The 16,020-nt window shown below is 37.5% G+C and overlaps 1 long non-coding RNA gene across 1 annotated transcript in view; it reads left to right on the top strand.

Annotated features, from left to right (window-relative positions):
- LOC147847015 (uncharacterized) overlaps positions 1–16,020 on the top strand; it is a 236,817-nt gene that overhangs the window by 116,842 nt on the left and 103,955 nt on the right. The window contains exon 5 of the long non-coding RNA XR_015476965.1: positions 4,599–4,772. This is a non-coding gene — a long non-coding RNA (uncharacterized LOC147847015). The remainder of the gene's footprint in view (positions 1–4,598; positions 4,773–16,020) is intronic.

Here is a 16,020-nt window from a genome sequence, read left to right as displayed (position 1 = left end):
ATCTTAGTGAAAATCCTGTTAAGAGTGAAGTTCATTTTCACTATGCTAAACAACATGGAGGCGAAGATGAGGCGTTTCTTTACATAATCATCTTCCTCATTAAATTTTCAGCTAAAGTGAATAATTCATTTACCTAGCTATGTTCAGAATCACGTTCAACAGCATTAGAGTCAGTTTGGATCAGTGGCGTCAATGCCATAGGAGAAGTGAGGTAGAAGCAAATAAATCATTTATTCAGAGTGACACATATTACACATTCATCTCTCAATTCCAGATAGATAGATAGATAGATAGATAGATAGATAGATGGATGGATGGATGGATGGATGGATGGATGGATGGATGGATGGATGGATGGATGGATGGATGGATGGATAGATGGATGGATGGATATATGAAAAGATAGAGGGATGAATGGAAAAATAAATGGATAGAAATATGCATAGATGAATAGATCAAATGGAAGGATACATGATTGGACAGACAGACAGACAGAGGAAGGGATAGATTGATGCAATGATGGCTGAATGGATGGGTGTATGGATATATGAAAGATTGAGAGATGGATGGATGGATGGATGAATGAAGGGGTCAATGAACAGATGGAAGGATGCATAAATGAATGGATAGTCAATTGGATGGGTGAATGATTGATAGTTGAGTGGATGAATGAATAGATTGATGGATAAGTGAATCTATGATTGAAGGATGAGTGTATTGATGGAATGGGTAAAATGGAGCGAGAAGAGATGGGTGGATGAGTAAATGGATGCAAAGGTGGAATGATGGATGGATGTAGATGAATGGCGGATGGACAGACACAGATTGGTGGATGAGTAAGTAAATGAATGCATAGGTGAAATTATGGATGAAGAATGGGTGGGTGAATGGATGGACGATTGGATTGATAGAGGAAGGGATTGATTGATGAAATGATGGTCAATGGATAGGTATGTATATGAAAAGACAGAGGGATGGATTCATAAATGGATGAAGAGGTCAATGAATTGATGGAAATATATGCATAGATGGATAGATAAATGGATGGAAGATTGAACAAATTGATGAATGGATGATGAGATGATGAACAGAAAAAATGATGCATTGATCACCGAATGATGAATGGATGAATGGAGAGATGGGAAGAGTAAACAAATATAGGGAGGATGGATGAATGTAAATAGATGGATGCATATAGGTGAAATGATGGACGGGTGGATGATTGAAAAGATATAAGAAGGGATGGATTGATGCAATGATGAGTGGATGGATTTATAAAAATATAAAAAGATGGATGGATGAACGAAGGGGTCAATGAACAAATGAAAGGATGCATAGATTGATAGATAGATGGATGGATGATTGAACAAATTGATGGGTTGATGAATGAATAAATGATCAATGGATGGATGAGTAGATGGATGAAAAATGAAGGGAGGATGGATAAACAAAAGGATAGATGGACAGAAACAGAGTGGATGAGAAAATAGATGGATGCATAGGTGGAAAGATGGATGGATTGGTGAATGGATACATTGACAGATGAATGGATGGAAGGAATGATGGAAAACCAAGATTTTTCCATTGTTTCCAAACAATCCCAAAAATTTTTTCAACAAAGCGTGAGTTAAAAGATTAACAGATGGAGGGATGGATGAATTAACAAGCGATAAATGGATGGGTGATTAGACAGACCGGGTAAGGGATGGATTGATGAAATGATGGGTGGATGAAGGGATTAATGAGTAACGCAATGTTGCATAGCTGGATGCAAAGATAGATGGATAGTCAAATGGATGGACTGATGAATGATGGATAGATAAGTGAATAGATGCATGAATGAAAAGTGGAGTGGATTGATGGACAAACACATTAATAAATACATGGATGAATGGATGGATGAAGAAGTTATTGAATGGACGGAAGGTTGCATTGCCGGATTCCAAGATGGATGTATGGAAAGATAAATGCATAGTCAAATGGATGAGTGATTGAGCAAATGGATGGATTGATGAATGGTAGATGAGAGAATAGATGAATGGATAAATGGAGGGTGGATGGTTAGACAAACACTTGGGTAGATTAATAAATAAATAGATGCACAGATGGAAGGATGAATGAAGGGGTCAATGAATAGATGGAAGGTAGCAAAGATGGATGATAGATAAATGGACAGGCATCAAATGGATGGATTGATGAATGATGGATTAATGAGTGGATAGATGAATGGATGAAAAAATGGAGGGAGGATGAATGAACAAAGGGATTGATGGACAGATAAACACATGGGTGGATTAAATAGAAGGATGGATTGATAGATGGATAGATACATGGATGGAAGGACGAGTAGACAAACAGATTCAGATTTGTTGTTAGTAGCAATTTGTTTTTCCTTAAAACACATTATTTTCTTGCAATGCAAAAACCCAATTAACCATATTTCTTATTAGGCAGAGTTCAGATTGGAGCTTAAAGCCCAATTAAATGTGCTTTGCCTTTTCACAATGATCTGCACACTTTAGTACACACCACAACAACAGCTCCACAGAATTAATGATATGCCCACATGTTTCCCTGAAACCTTTTTATTAAGCCAGCTATTATTAGATGAAAAGTATTTGTTTGTGATCGTGGGAGTAGGAGAGCTTATATTACCAGAAAGCAACATTAAACACCTTTTTTGTGTGTGATATGATGCATAGCATGTGGAGGAACTTATTAATTAAGACTTTGTTTGATGTTGAAGTAGACAAGTTGATTTGCGCGTATGTTTTAAATCATTGAGGCATAGAGTTTGAATCTGGCTCACGTTTCCATTTGAAAGGACCAAAAAAAAAAAAAAAGTAATTGGTTTTGTGATTAAAGAAACATTAGCTATTAGCACCATAGGCATTATAACCCAACAGTCATAATAGGCCAACATTTACCGGGCTGCCTGGGTGAAAATGAAACTAAACGCAATTATGACTGGCCACATAGAGGCTGTTCACCTAAAACATGGTTTAATTAAGGTGTGAAGTAAAGTATTAAATCCATTTCCTTCTTAGCAGTAAAATTCACCTTATTAAGATTCGAGGAGTAATGATTTTATGCTCCATGTGCATGACCACACCATCTCACGACATGCAGAGGGTAGTGCCAATAGCTTTCGTTAAAGAATTGTTCTTTTAGAGGTCTACTAAATAAAGTTAGCTTACATTTATTGAGGTTAGAAGAGGTTGTCAGCTCCTCCCTGCATTATTACATATGTTCATTAATGCATATATGGGTGCATACTGAATATGGATGGATGGATGGATGAATAGAGAGATAAGTGGATAGAAAAAAAGCTGAATAATGAGGCAAATGATTGAGGGAAGGGTGAATGGCAAGATGCATAGATGAATGTATAAATGTACAGATATAGAAGCAGTAGATACATGGATGAATGGGTGGATGGATAGGCAAATGATAGATGAAGGGATGGATGCAAGATGTATGAATAGATGGATGTATAAATGGATTGACTGCATGGCATGGATGGATGACCAAACAGATGTATTGATTGCAATACATAGTTTGGGGGATGGATGGATGGATTAATGGATAGATGATTGGACTAATAACCGATGGATTGATAGATGAATAGACAGATGGAATGCATGAGCAAATAAATTGATGGAGATCTAGATGACCTGGATGAATGGACTAATGGCCCCCATGTAGATAGAGGGATGCAATGGATGGATTGAAAAAGGGATGGATGGATAGGCATTACATAGATGAATATATAGATGGATGCACTAATAGCCGACAGATAGATGGAGAGATGAAATGAATGGATAGAGAAACATATGGATAGATAAATGAATGAACAAAGAGATGGATGGATAGACAATACATTGATAGATGAATGATGGATGCATGACTTGACTAATAACCCTCAGATAGATGGAGAGATGAAATGGATGGATGGATAGGCAATACATGGAATGGATTGATGAAAAAATGGATGAACGGACTAATAGCCAACAGATAGATGGAGAGATGAAATTAATGGATAGACAAATTAACTGACAAATGGATTGATGGAATGGAATGATGGAAAGATGAATGGACTAAAAGGCCTCAGATAGATTGAAGGATGGAATAGATAGACAGAGATGGATAGACAATACATATGATGGATGAATGGACTAACAGCCAACAGATACAGTATATGGAGAGATGGAATGAATGGATAGATAAACAAAGAGCAAAGAGATGGATGTATAGGCAATACATGGAATGATGGATGAATGGACTAATAGCCATCAGATTGATTGAGGGGTGGAATGGATGGATGGACAAATAGATGGATGGATAGGCAATACATAGAAGGATGGATGAATGAATGGACTAATAGGAATGGAATAGATAAATGGATGAAACAAATAGATGAAGCATGTTTAATTATTAAAGAACTGTTGCATTTGAAAGTCTAGTCTTTATGTCAGCTTAGTCAAAGCAGCAGTTTTAAGAGAAGTTAACTTACATTTACTGAGGTCAGAAGAGGTTGCCAGCTCCTCCCTGCATCCTCATAGATACTCATTAAATATTGATTGTGTTTTTGTTTGCAGAACTTGGAAAGTTATAGCCTAATCATGCCTCAAACAAGCACTCTGCCTCTTGGCTTCTCCCGGTGGGATTCACCCTCTGAAATATCACGCAGCCTTTGGCCTGGAATTCATGCGCATGCATCATAATTGAGCCAAGACGGCCAAAAATACTGGACATAATGGATCCTTATCGAGGTATGTGGGATACGCCCTCTTACTTGAAGTCCACTGCAGAGTGCAATAAATAGAAATGCATTTATTAATATGAAGGATTCTGATGGGGTTTATGGATTGGCTTAATTAAAATGTTAATTTTATGGTAATGGTCTCTCTACATTTCGGGTCTTGACATTTTCCTGCGGCAGTAGATTCATCTCGTAAAAAAACAAAGTTCCGGACTTCAGATATGATTTCGCCCCTATGTCATAAACAGAATAGATCACGTGTGCTCTGCTCACTAAAAGGTTCAACAGATATTGAGCCAAACTGAAAAGATAGTGTGTGGTGAATGAATAATAATGCGCTGATGTTATCAAAGTTATTGCAGAGGGATAGGGGATCCCCAAAACAACAGAAGACAGAATGTAAACATTTGATCACATTTTCTTGAGTTTTGCTAGCAGTGCTTCATCTAAGAGTAATAATAAATAAATAAATTTCTTAATCATTCCTTTTTTATTTTCTTTTTTATTTTCTTTCTAGTTTGATTATCTGAACATCATTAGAAAATGCAGATTATACTTTAAATTAGCTTTAGAAGAAAAAATAGATATGTACATATTTTATTATTTAATCAAAGGTTAAGCGTGTTAGCATTTGTAATGAATCAGGTTGCAACAGAAGTGAGGATACAAATGAAGTTTAATGAGAGAATTGCCAAACAGGCAAAGGATAAAACAGGGGCAGACAGGAGCATGCAGATAATCCATAAACGTAGTGCAGCTTAATAACAGGATTGTCAAACAGGCAAAGGATAAAACAGGGGCAGACAGGAGCATGCAGATAATCCATAAACGTAGTGCAGCTTAATAACAGGATTGTCAAACAGGCAAAGGATAAAACAGGGACAGACAGGAGCATGCAGATAGTCCAACAACATAGTGCAGTTTATCAAGAGATTTGTCAAACAGGCAATAGATAAAACGGGCAGACAGGAGCATGCAGATAATCCAAAAAACGTAGTGCAGTTTAATAAGAGAATTGTCAAACAGGCAAAGGTCAAAACAGGGACAGACGAGAGCATGCAGATAATCCATAAACGTAGTGCAGCTTAATAACAGGATTGTCAAACGGGCAAAAGATAAAAAAAGGGACAGATGAGAGCATGCAGATAATCCAAAAATGCAGTCAATGTACAGGTGAATGGTCGGGACAGGCGGATGGTCAGGATGAGTTGGGTTGCAACAGAGGTGAGGATCCAAATGCAGATTATTTAGAGAATCGTCAAGCAGATGAAGGTCAAAACAGGGACAGATAGGAGCATGCAGATAATCCAAAAAACATAGTCACAGTACAGGCGAATGGTCGGGACAAATGGCAAAACAACTTAAACAGTAAAACAAAGAATAGGTAAAAACATGACAAGGCAAGACAAGGGAACACTTTGCTATGCTCATTTACAGTTTATAAGACTCAGCAAAGAGTATGTGAATGAGGTGTCTTTATAGTCCTTGTAATTAGTTTATAATGAGCTTCCACCTGCGTTTTCCACATTCTCTGTAAACCCTAGAGATAATTGTGCGTGAAAATCCAAGTTGTCAAGCAGTTTCTGAAAACTGTTCAGACCAGCCTGTCTGGCACCAACAACCATGCCATATTCAAAGTCACTTAAATTGCTTCTGTCCCCAATCTGTTGCTTGGTTTGAACTGCGGCAGATCGTCTTGATCATGGCCACATGCCTAAATGCATTGAGATGCATTGGCTGATTATAAGTTTGTGATAATGGGCAGTTGAACAGGTATACCTAATAAAGTGGCCGTTGAATGTAAATCGTCCGTTAGATTTTAATGTTTCACATTTTTCTTTTTGACATTTGAAAACCAACTCACAAGTTGTTTGAGCAGCATATTCTCCTAAACTTCAATTTATCACATTAATTAGTTCTGCATTTTATTACCATTTCCAAATTGAAATATTGAAAAGCACATTTCCATATCAAACAATTACCCATGCGAGTGATGTGTGCTTGAATAATTTTCAAGGCAGTACATGAGTGAAGTGCATGTGACACAAATTTCCCTCCATCTCATTCTGCTTTCTAAAAGCCTCATTCTGCAAACTCTGCCTCTAAACACATTTTAACACTGCTGAGGATGAATACTAGGAATAAATTGGCTATAATTGCTGATATTTCATTATGGCGTGCCAAAAAGCTCACATCTCAGTACAAAGAAGTCCAAATGGGTTGTATCAACTGTGAAGAAAAAGAAGAGGAGGGAGATCTTGTTTTGGCAGCCGACACATTTTTAGCGCTCTCGATATGCTGTCACATCTCTTTGCATCCTTCCCCTTGTCATGTTTAACTTTCATGATGCATCCGTTTGTGTTTTAATTTCCCCCAACTTTTTGGAGAAGCGATTGTTTGAAGGGGGTCTTTCATTTTCATTCTGCCCTTCAAATGTACATCAAATCCATCATCACTGGAAAGGCGAAGCAGGACGTGCCGGCGTCATTGACTGAATGCCAAATTATCAGCGGTTTGAAAGCAAGATTGGCTTTTTGTCGCGCCGTCCCGCTCATTTCCCGCCAATTACACGTTTTCAGCGCCTATTCCCAAATGTGCTGTTTGTAGTTTTGTTTTCTCAAGTGCTGTTCAAATACACTCATTAACCCTGTTTAAAAGGCTTGTTTCTGGCAATTTGTAAACAAACCGGATAAAGGGAGGCAAAGCCACATGGTCAAACCGAACAATTTAAATCTAGCTGTGTAAAATGAGTTTACTTTACTCGAATATAAGTAGAAGATTGATGAATGGCAAACAAAGAGTTGTGTAAACTCAATCTGATTGTATTAGGATGAACTTAAGATGACTTATGATTTCAATAAGTTGAACAGTTACAGACTTTGAAATCAGAATAAATGTTGAAATGAGTGTTATTTTCTGTGTTGTCTTATTATGAACAGCATAGTGAGAGATGTGAGAATGTTTTGTTTTCTGTTATATTGGGATTTACTGATATTTCTGTAACCTAGACTCCTTGTAAATACACGCCTCAGCCTACATTTTTGCAAAAAACTTAAAATATGTTGCATATTTAGAGGGGGATGTCTACATTTATGCGAATCTTAAATATGTTAGGTAGGGTAACTTTGTTGTACATTTTCAGATGGCAAATCCACCAGAGGGCGATGTCTACATTTATGCAAACCTGAAATACGTTAGGGTACATTTTGTAGTATGTTTCAGATGAAAATTCCACTAGAGGGCGCTGTCTATATTTATGTGAATGTGAAATACGGTAATTAGGTAATGTTTTGTCGTACATTTCTGATGACAAATCCATTAGAGGGCGCTGTCTATACTTATGCAAATCTGAAATAGGTTAGTTAGGGTACGTTTTGTGGTAAGATTTAGGTGACAAATCCACTAGAGGGCACTGTCTACATTTATGCGAATCTGAAAAAAATGTTAGTTACATTATGTTTATTTGTTCGTTTCTGATGACAAATCCACTAGAGGGCGCTGTCTACATGCAAATCTAAAATACGTTAGGGTTTCAGATGTCCATAAAAGGGAGCCATCAACATTTATGCAAATCTGAAAAACATTGGGGTACATTTTGTATTACGTTTCGGATGACAATTGCACTAGAGGGCGCTGTCTATATTTTTGTGAGCCTGAAATACGTTGGGTATGTTTTGTAGTAGAGCGTGCTGTCTATATTTATGGAAATCTGAAATACGTTAGGGAACATTTTGTAGTATGTTTCAGATATAAATTCCACTAGAGAGCGCTGTCTATATTTATGCAAATCTGAAATGCGTTAGTTAGGTAATGTTTTATCGTACATTTCTGGTGACAAATCCACTAGTGGGCACTGTCTATGCGTATGCAAATCTGAAATGCGTTAGTTAGGGTACATTTTGTGGTATGTTTTAGATAACAAATCCACTAGAGCAGTGGTTCTTAAACTGTGGTACATGTACCACTAGTTGTACACGGGTTTCCTTCTAGTGGTACCCGAAAAAATACATTTACTCTTTGACATGAACAATTACGTGATCAGCACCGGCTGTTCCCTGTAGCGTATGATCACATCGGTGCAGTGCTTAGAATGTTTACTTTATTGCATCGCGTCATCAGATGCTAAAAATAAGGTGTGCGGCAGCAGCGATTGGGGAGCAGATACGCGCTAGATAAGTGCTTTTGCAGACCAGTACTGTTGTGTTGGCATTTCAGTTACTACAAACTTAGTAATCTCCCCATGCTGCATCATTGGTAGAATAGCTATCACAAGTGTGTTAAAACATGTTTTCGATATGTTATTTGTTTTGTAAAGCGTTTGTTTTGTAAAGTTTGTTTTGTTAACCAAAACTGGATTTCGGTTCATTTGTTACCTCAGATTTAGGCTAATTTATCTGGATGTGATTCAAATTTTGCAGGACACAAATAGACTCAGGCAACTTTGCCATGCTTGAAGCTTGGAGCTATAAAATAAATAAAGTTAATTTCTGCGTGCAGTTAACACAAACTCCAATAATTAATCTGCCTCGTCATTATGGTGGTACTTAGAGAGACATTTTTTCTGAGGTAGTACTTGATAAAAAATGTTTAAGAAGCACTGCACTAGAGGGCGCTGTCTACATTTATGCGAATCTGAAAAAAACGTTAGTTATGGTTTGTTTTGGTTGTTCATTTCTGATGACAAATCCACTAGAGGGCACTGTCTACATGTGAATCAGAAATACGTTAGTTAGGGTACAATTCGTTATATGATGACAAATCCATAAAAGGGAGCCGTCAACATTTATGCAAATCTGAAATTTGTTAGTTAGTGTACGTTTTGTGTTATGTTTCAGATGACAATTCCACTAGAGGACACTGTCTACATTTATATGAATCTGAAATATGTTAAGGTACATTTTGTTGTATATTTCAGATGACAAATCTACTAAAGGGCGCTGTCTACGCTTATGCTAAACCGAAATACCTTAGTTAGGGTACTTTTTGTTGTATGCTTCAGATGAAAAATTTATTAGAGGGCGATGTCCACATTTACGCTAATCTGAAATACCTTAGTTAGGGTACTTTTTGTTGTATGTTTCAGATGACAAATCCACTAGAGGGCGCTGTCTACATTAATACAAATATAAAATATTTTAGTTAGGGTACATTTTGTTGTATGTTTCAGATGACAAACCCACTAGAGGGGACTATCTACATTTATGCGAATCTGGAATATGTTAGTTAGGGTATGTTTTGTTGTATGTTCAAGATACACAACCCTACATGCCCATGAGAAGGTGGAGTTTATCATACAGATCACTTATAAAAACCCTTATTTGGTTAAAAACATAATCTTGAGGAGTAGATCAAGTTTGTTTAATTAATAATCAATTGAAGGTTGATCTGTTTTCACATGTGTTTTGAATATTCTGAATTCACTAGATTTTAGAATGCAGTTACTGGCTCTGAATTTGGCTGAATTTAAATGTTTTAGCTGTAAGATCCTGAAAGTGGCATGGCTGTGTCCCGTGTGCTTTCCGACAGAGGCAGAGACGTGGAGATCTGTTTGCGGATTTGAAGGGTAGTCTGAAAAAAATTCAGCCGATGCTGTGTGCAATATATCAGGAGAATATCAAGTATCTCCGGCTGGTGTCAATCACTGCATTTCACCATCAAATGCTTCTTATACACCCCTCCCCCTCACTGTGACATTCCTCACGTTTTCTGTACGGTCCTGCACACAGTATCTGTCAGATTCACCCTAATGGCCTGTTTGGGGTTTAGAAATGCCATTTAAACAAAACAAACAAAAAAAAGAAGTCTTTAATTTTTCCATGATTTGATAGCCCAAATTTCCAAATTGGGTTTTGCAAAAATTTTGACCTAGTTGTATACTATGATTGGGATTTACGATAAGTTTTGGAGACTCAACCAATATAATTTTCCAAGAATGTCTAAATAAATAAATAATATAAATATCAATTAAATTAAATTGAATACATTTTTTATTCTAAAAATCTGGCATAAAGTAATTGCTTTTGACACTGGTGAAATTACAAAATGTGTACCAAATTGACAAATATGGTTGAGTTCCAAATATGTCTACCTATGCATCTATAATCACAAAAAAAAAAAATAAAAATCATGAAAAAGCTAGAAACAAAAATATATAGACAGATCGACTGACCGACTAACAGAGAGACAAAGTGTATACAAAATTTGATCTAACCCTGACAATACCTTTTCTATTACTTTTGGACAAGACTTCTCCATTCTGTTTGCAGTCTTGGTTTTAATTAACTTTACCCTTAGAAAAATGTAAACATTTTTTGCACATTCAGTAATGTACAAGTCTCGGCAGTCCCAAACATATATGGACCATTTCCACTGAGTGGTACGGTACGATAAAAAAAAAATCAAATAAGGCAACAAATCGGAATTGGGCATCAAGACCTGACAGTGTAAACGGGGCCTAAAGGCCCGTGCACATCGAGACGTTTTTTGCTTGCGTTTTCCGTCGTCGTTTAACGCCTCTTAACTAAATAAAGGGCGTCAATGTGATTGTGCACACCAACACGCAAAGCGCCAAGCGCAAAAGTGTCATTTTTAAAAAAACGTCTCATGCTCGTTTTTTTGTTTTGACGCGCGGCGTCAAAACCTTCTCCACCAATCAGATCGGCACTTTTGTTCATGTGCACGAAGCTGTTGAAGTTACAGTAAGCAGCACTTGGAGGCGCTCAAGCGCAAAACTGTCAATGCGAGCGCACATTGAAGAAGATGCCCAGAGGTGATATGAACGTGGAGCTGCTTATTGCTCTGTGAACAGTAATCATTCCTTCTTCACTAGAGCTGGAACTGCTGCTCGAACCATCCATCCTTGTTCGAGTCACCAGTAACTTTATATAAAAACGTTCCTCTCCTCCTCTTCTTCTGTGTTACAACCGGGTGCCAGAAGCTTAAAGTTGTGCAGCGCCATCTAACGTCAAAAGAGTGATTTAGCATACTCTTCTGCTTGACGCCAGTGAAAAGCGCTTGGGTTTGAACACTGAAAAATGTGTCGTTAAACGTTGCCGATAAACGCAAACTAAAAACGTCCCAATGTGTAGGAGCCTTAACAGAGGTCACATTTGCTGGTGAAGATTAAAGATACAGATGAGAGGTTTGCACTGACTGTAGGCTATATGTTGTGTGTTGTCTTTGAACCCAAATAAGGACTAAATGTATGCTGTGTGTAGTTTTTCTGTAATTGGTAACATTTTGGACACTGTTAGGGTCTGTATGTGTTTATACATGTTGCATTTCTTTATTTTATAGAATTACAGAATTTACAGTAGGCTACTAACTGCAGTTATAATCAAATCATGTTCATAGAAAGGTTAATGAACATTTACACACACGTATTTATGTGTATAAAGCATCTGTGTTGTGAGAAGTGCTTCTCATGAGATGTAAACAACCCGTACAGCTTTACTTTGACATTTCCTCGAGTGAGAATGACATCGACTGAAACTTTCTGTCGTACACCACACCCACCATTGGTACCCTTTTGGCAGTGGAAACGCAAGCCTGATAAAGGTGACCCATACTGTACCGCCAGTGTCAAAAAGACAATCAACTTAACAAGAGACCACCCATTAGTCTCAACAAAACATGAATCTAGATAATAGCTCAGAGATTGACGCTGTATATGAACAGGCAGAGCGCAAAAAGAAGCACTAAGAGCTGTCCGAACATAACAATTTATTCTGATTGGTTGATTGATAATTAAGTTCCTTCACTGAAGCTCCTTTAGAAAGCTGTGGATTCTGAATTTAACGATTCGGCCCAACTGCATTCAAACACATAAACTATCTGCCGGCTAAAGTGACTGGCTGTAAATATAATGCAGTGATTAATTTCATGTGCTAAGCAAATACTGTATAGATAGTGAGTCGCAGCTGCAGGCAGAAGGAAATATGGCAGGCTGTGTTTACTCTGGAGCATCTGCCTCTGTTATTTCATTCATTTAAGACATTTTGGCACTTTTCAAGGCTGCTTCAATCAGCTGTAGGGTGTCTGGGATTTCTTGGCATGTCATTTCACTGTGCAACGTCATAATATTGGTGAAAAGAATTGTAGGAATGCCAATGCTGTGTAAACTGCAGATTAAACATGCAAGAATGCTATTTTAAGAAGCAGATGATAGCTCGATGCCAGATGGGCTTCCATATAACTGTGTAAATTATTCCCATGGATCATTCTGTTTTTGTCTTACAATATTTTATGATGGATAAACGCCAAGATAACGACTATAAACTCTCGTATAAGTTCATCATTACAGAGATGTTTTTAGAGAGGTTTTAGACATTATGACCAATGGGCAATGTTAACATAGCAAACGTGCACTACCTGACAAAAGTCTTGTCATTGATCCCAGTTGTAAGAGCAACAAATAAGAACTTGACTTCTATTTGATCATTAGGAAAGTGACAGAAGTTCGATTTTTCAAATAAATCATCTCATGAACTCCAATCATCACAAATACTGCTGAAGACCTATTGGAACCCTCATGGACTCAAGATTCTCACAGGGGTCAGTCAAGTTTGGTCAATAAAAAAATCATGGTTTGGGGTTCAATTCAATTCAATTCAGCTTTATTTGTATAGCGCTTTTACAATGTAGATTGTGTCAAAGCAGCTTCACATAAATGGTCATAGTAACTGGAACAGTGTGATTCAGTAACTGGAACAGTGTGGTTCAGGTTTTAGTGTTTAAGTTCAGTTCAGTTCAGTTTAGCTCAGTTCAGTGTGATTTAATCATTACTGAGAGTTCAAACACTGAAGAGCAAATTCATCGATGCGTAGCTCTACCAATCCTGAACCATGCGAGGCAGTGGCGACAGCGGAGAGGGAAAAAAAACTTCACCTGATGGGAGTGAAGAAAAAAAAAAAAAACCTTGAGAGAACCAGACTCAGTTGGGCACGACCATTTTAATTTCTCCGCTGGCCAAAAGTCTTGTGCAGAACTTCATTCGCCGTGGTTTAAGCTGGAAGATGGCCTCAGTGAAGACTCTGTCTTCAGTCTGTCCCTGGAGCGTCGCTGGAATCAGACTCATGTTCTCTACTCCCCACGACCATCAGCGCAGCAGCAGCTCAGGATATGGCCTGGTCCCGGATATGGAATCCTTGGGATCATCACGTCGCTGGTCTTGGATCCAATCAGTGACTCCGCATAATCTGAGGACCTCGGGATGAGTATCCCCAGGTGAACAATCAGTTACAATCAGTATGGGGGCGCGCGAGAGATCTGTAGAGTGGATGGCAACATCAACAGCCTGAGGTATCAAGACATTTGTGCTGCCTATTACATTTCAAACCACAGGAGAAGGCAAATTTTTCAGCAGGATAGCGCTGCTCCTCATACTTCAGCCTCCTTATCAAAGTTCCTGCAAGCAAAGAAGGTCAAGGTGCTCCGGGATTGTCCAGCCCAGTCACCAGATATGAACATTATAATATTGAGCAAGTCTGGGTAAGATGAAGGAGGAGGCATTGAGATACATTCAAAGAATCTTAATGAACACTGGGAGCCCTGCAAGGAAGCTTTTGTTGGCATTCCAGATGACTTTATTAATAAGTTATTTAAGAGATTGCAGAGATGTATAGATGCAGTCATGCAAGCTCATGGGAGTCAGACACAATATTCATTCTTTTTTCCACTGCAGCATGACTTTATATTCTATACTGGACATTATTTCTGTTAAGTGACAAGACTTTTGTAATTTAAGGCAACTCGAACTCTTTGAGGCAACCGATTGCTACAAACCATTTGAGTAAAAAAAAAAAAAAAACTATATGAGAACTGTGAACTTACTCCATTTAAGTTAAGGTAATTAGGTATTTTACTCATTACCTTCAACACTGAGTTAAAAACTCTTCAAATGGGTTAAATTAACTTTCCATACATTTTGAGTTAACTACACTCATTTCATTCGATAAAGCTGACTGTTGGGTTTAACAGTGTATAAGTACTAGTAAGTTATATTATCAATATTAATATAACCAGGGTTTGACATTAAATTTTTTGATCACCAGCCACTGTGACTAGTAGATTTCCAACATTACTAGCCACTCGCCATTTTCACTAGCTACACTTTTCTTGTTGGGAAAATATATTTTGCTTAAATTTGACTTTGACATGCTGAAATGACTTTCTTTAGAAATCCACATGCCTTTTCATTCATTTAATTTCTTGTGTGTATTGTGTATTAGCTTACTTAGTGTGCATGAGCAAATAAGTTGTGTCACAATTTTTTTATTTCACAATTTTTCAGGGCTCAAAATGAAGGATTTACCAAATTTATCTTTGACCACACCAAATAAGTATTTCTTAGCCACAATTTTTTAATGTGTAAAAACAAGGAAAACAAGGAATATTTTATATGTGCACTTTTTAAATCAACAAAACTTTTCTTTAAAAAAACATTACATTTAAAAATAGTAATTATTGTCTTGTATCTAAAATATGCACAGTAATCTGTCCTGGCTAAAAGTCCCAGATCACCAGTTAACTACACATAAATGGGGAGTAATCTCCCATCAAAGCAATGTTATTGTAAAAAAAAAAAAGTTAATTAAACCTTAATAACAAAAAGTAACTGTAAGCAAGAAAAAAAAAAAACATACCACACGGTTAATGTTCGGCCTGTTAATAATCTCTTCTAAGAATAATTCAAATGAAAGCAGTGACCGCTGCTGCTTACAAAAGAATGTGTGTATTTTTTTATATCTTGAGCTCTTGAAAGCAGCAGGACTGCGGGTGCACGATCATTGCTCTTTATCCAGTCTATTTTAAAGGAAATCAATCGCACCCATTGCGCTTACTCTAGGCATGGTGCTTTGCGCATGTAAACGGCATGTAATCACGCGCATCACATCAGCTGTTAGCGCGAGTGATCATGCTCTCATACTGTATTCACCATTCTTTCTCGCGCGAACACAGTTATTTTTGTCAGTCCTGCTCCTTCACGATTCTAATATCACATTTGCACGAATATTGGGCCATGCTTATTGTCGAACCCTGCTTTTACGAAAACTACAATTCAAAAATTGTTTCCAACCAGCCAAAGTGGCTAGTGGAGGTGTTTGTCTAACCCGCCAGTGCTAAAATCTATCCACATTTGGTGGGTTGGCGGGTTTTAATGTAAAGCCCTGAATATAACGGTTAGTTATGTACCACGATTTTTGGGTCACGGTTTCTATACGGTATACGCTATGTTTATAAAAAAAAATGACTACAGA

The sequence above is a fragment of the Danio rerio genome, chromosome 1, assembly GCF_052040795.2.
Source record: "Danio rerio strain M-AB ecotype USA chromosome 1, GRCz13ab, whole genome shotgun sequence".
In the NCBI taxonomy this organism is placed as follows: Eukaryota; Metazoa; Chordata; class Actinopteri; order Cypriniformes; family Danionidae; genus Danio; species Danio rerio.
Note: the sequence above shows the minus strand (reverse complement) of the source record. Positions and strands in the feature narration are given on the sequence as shown.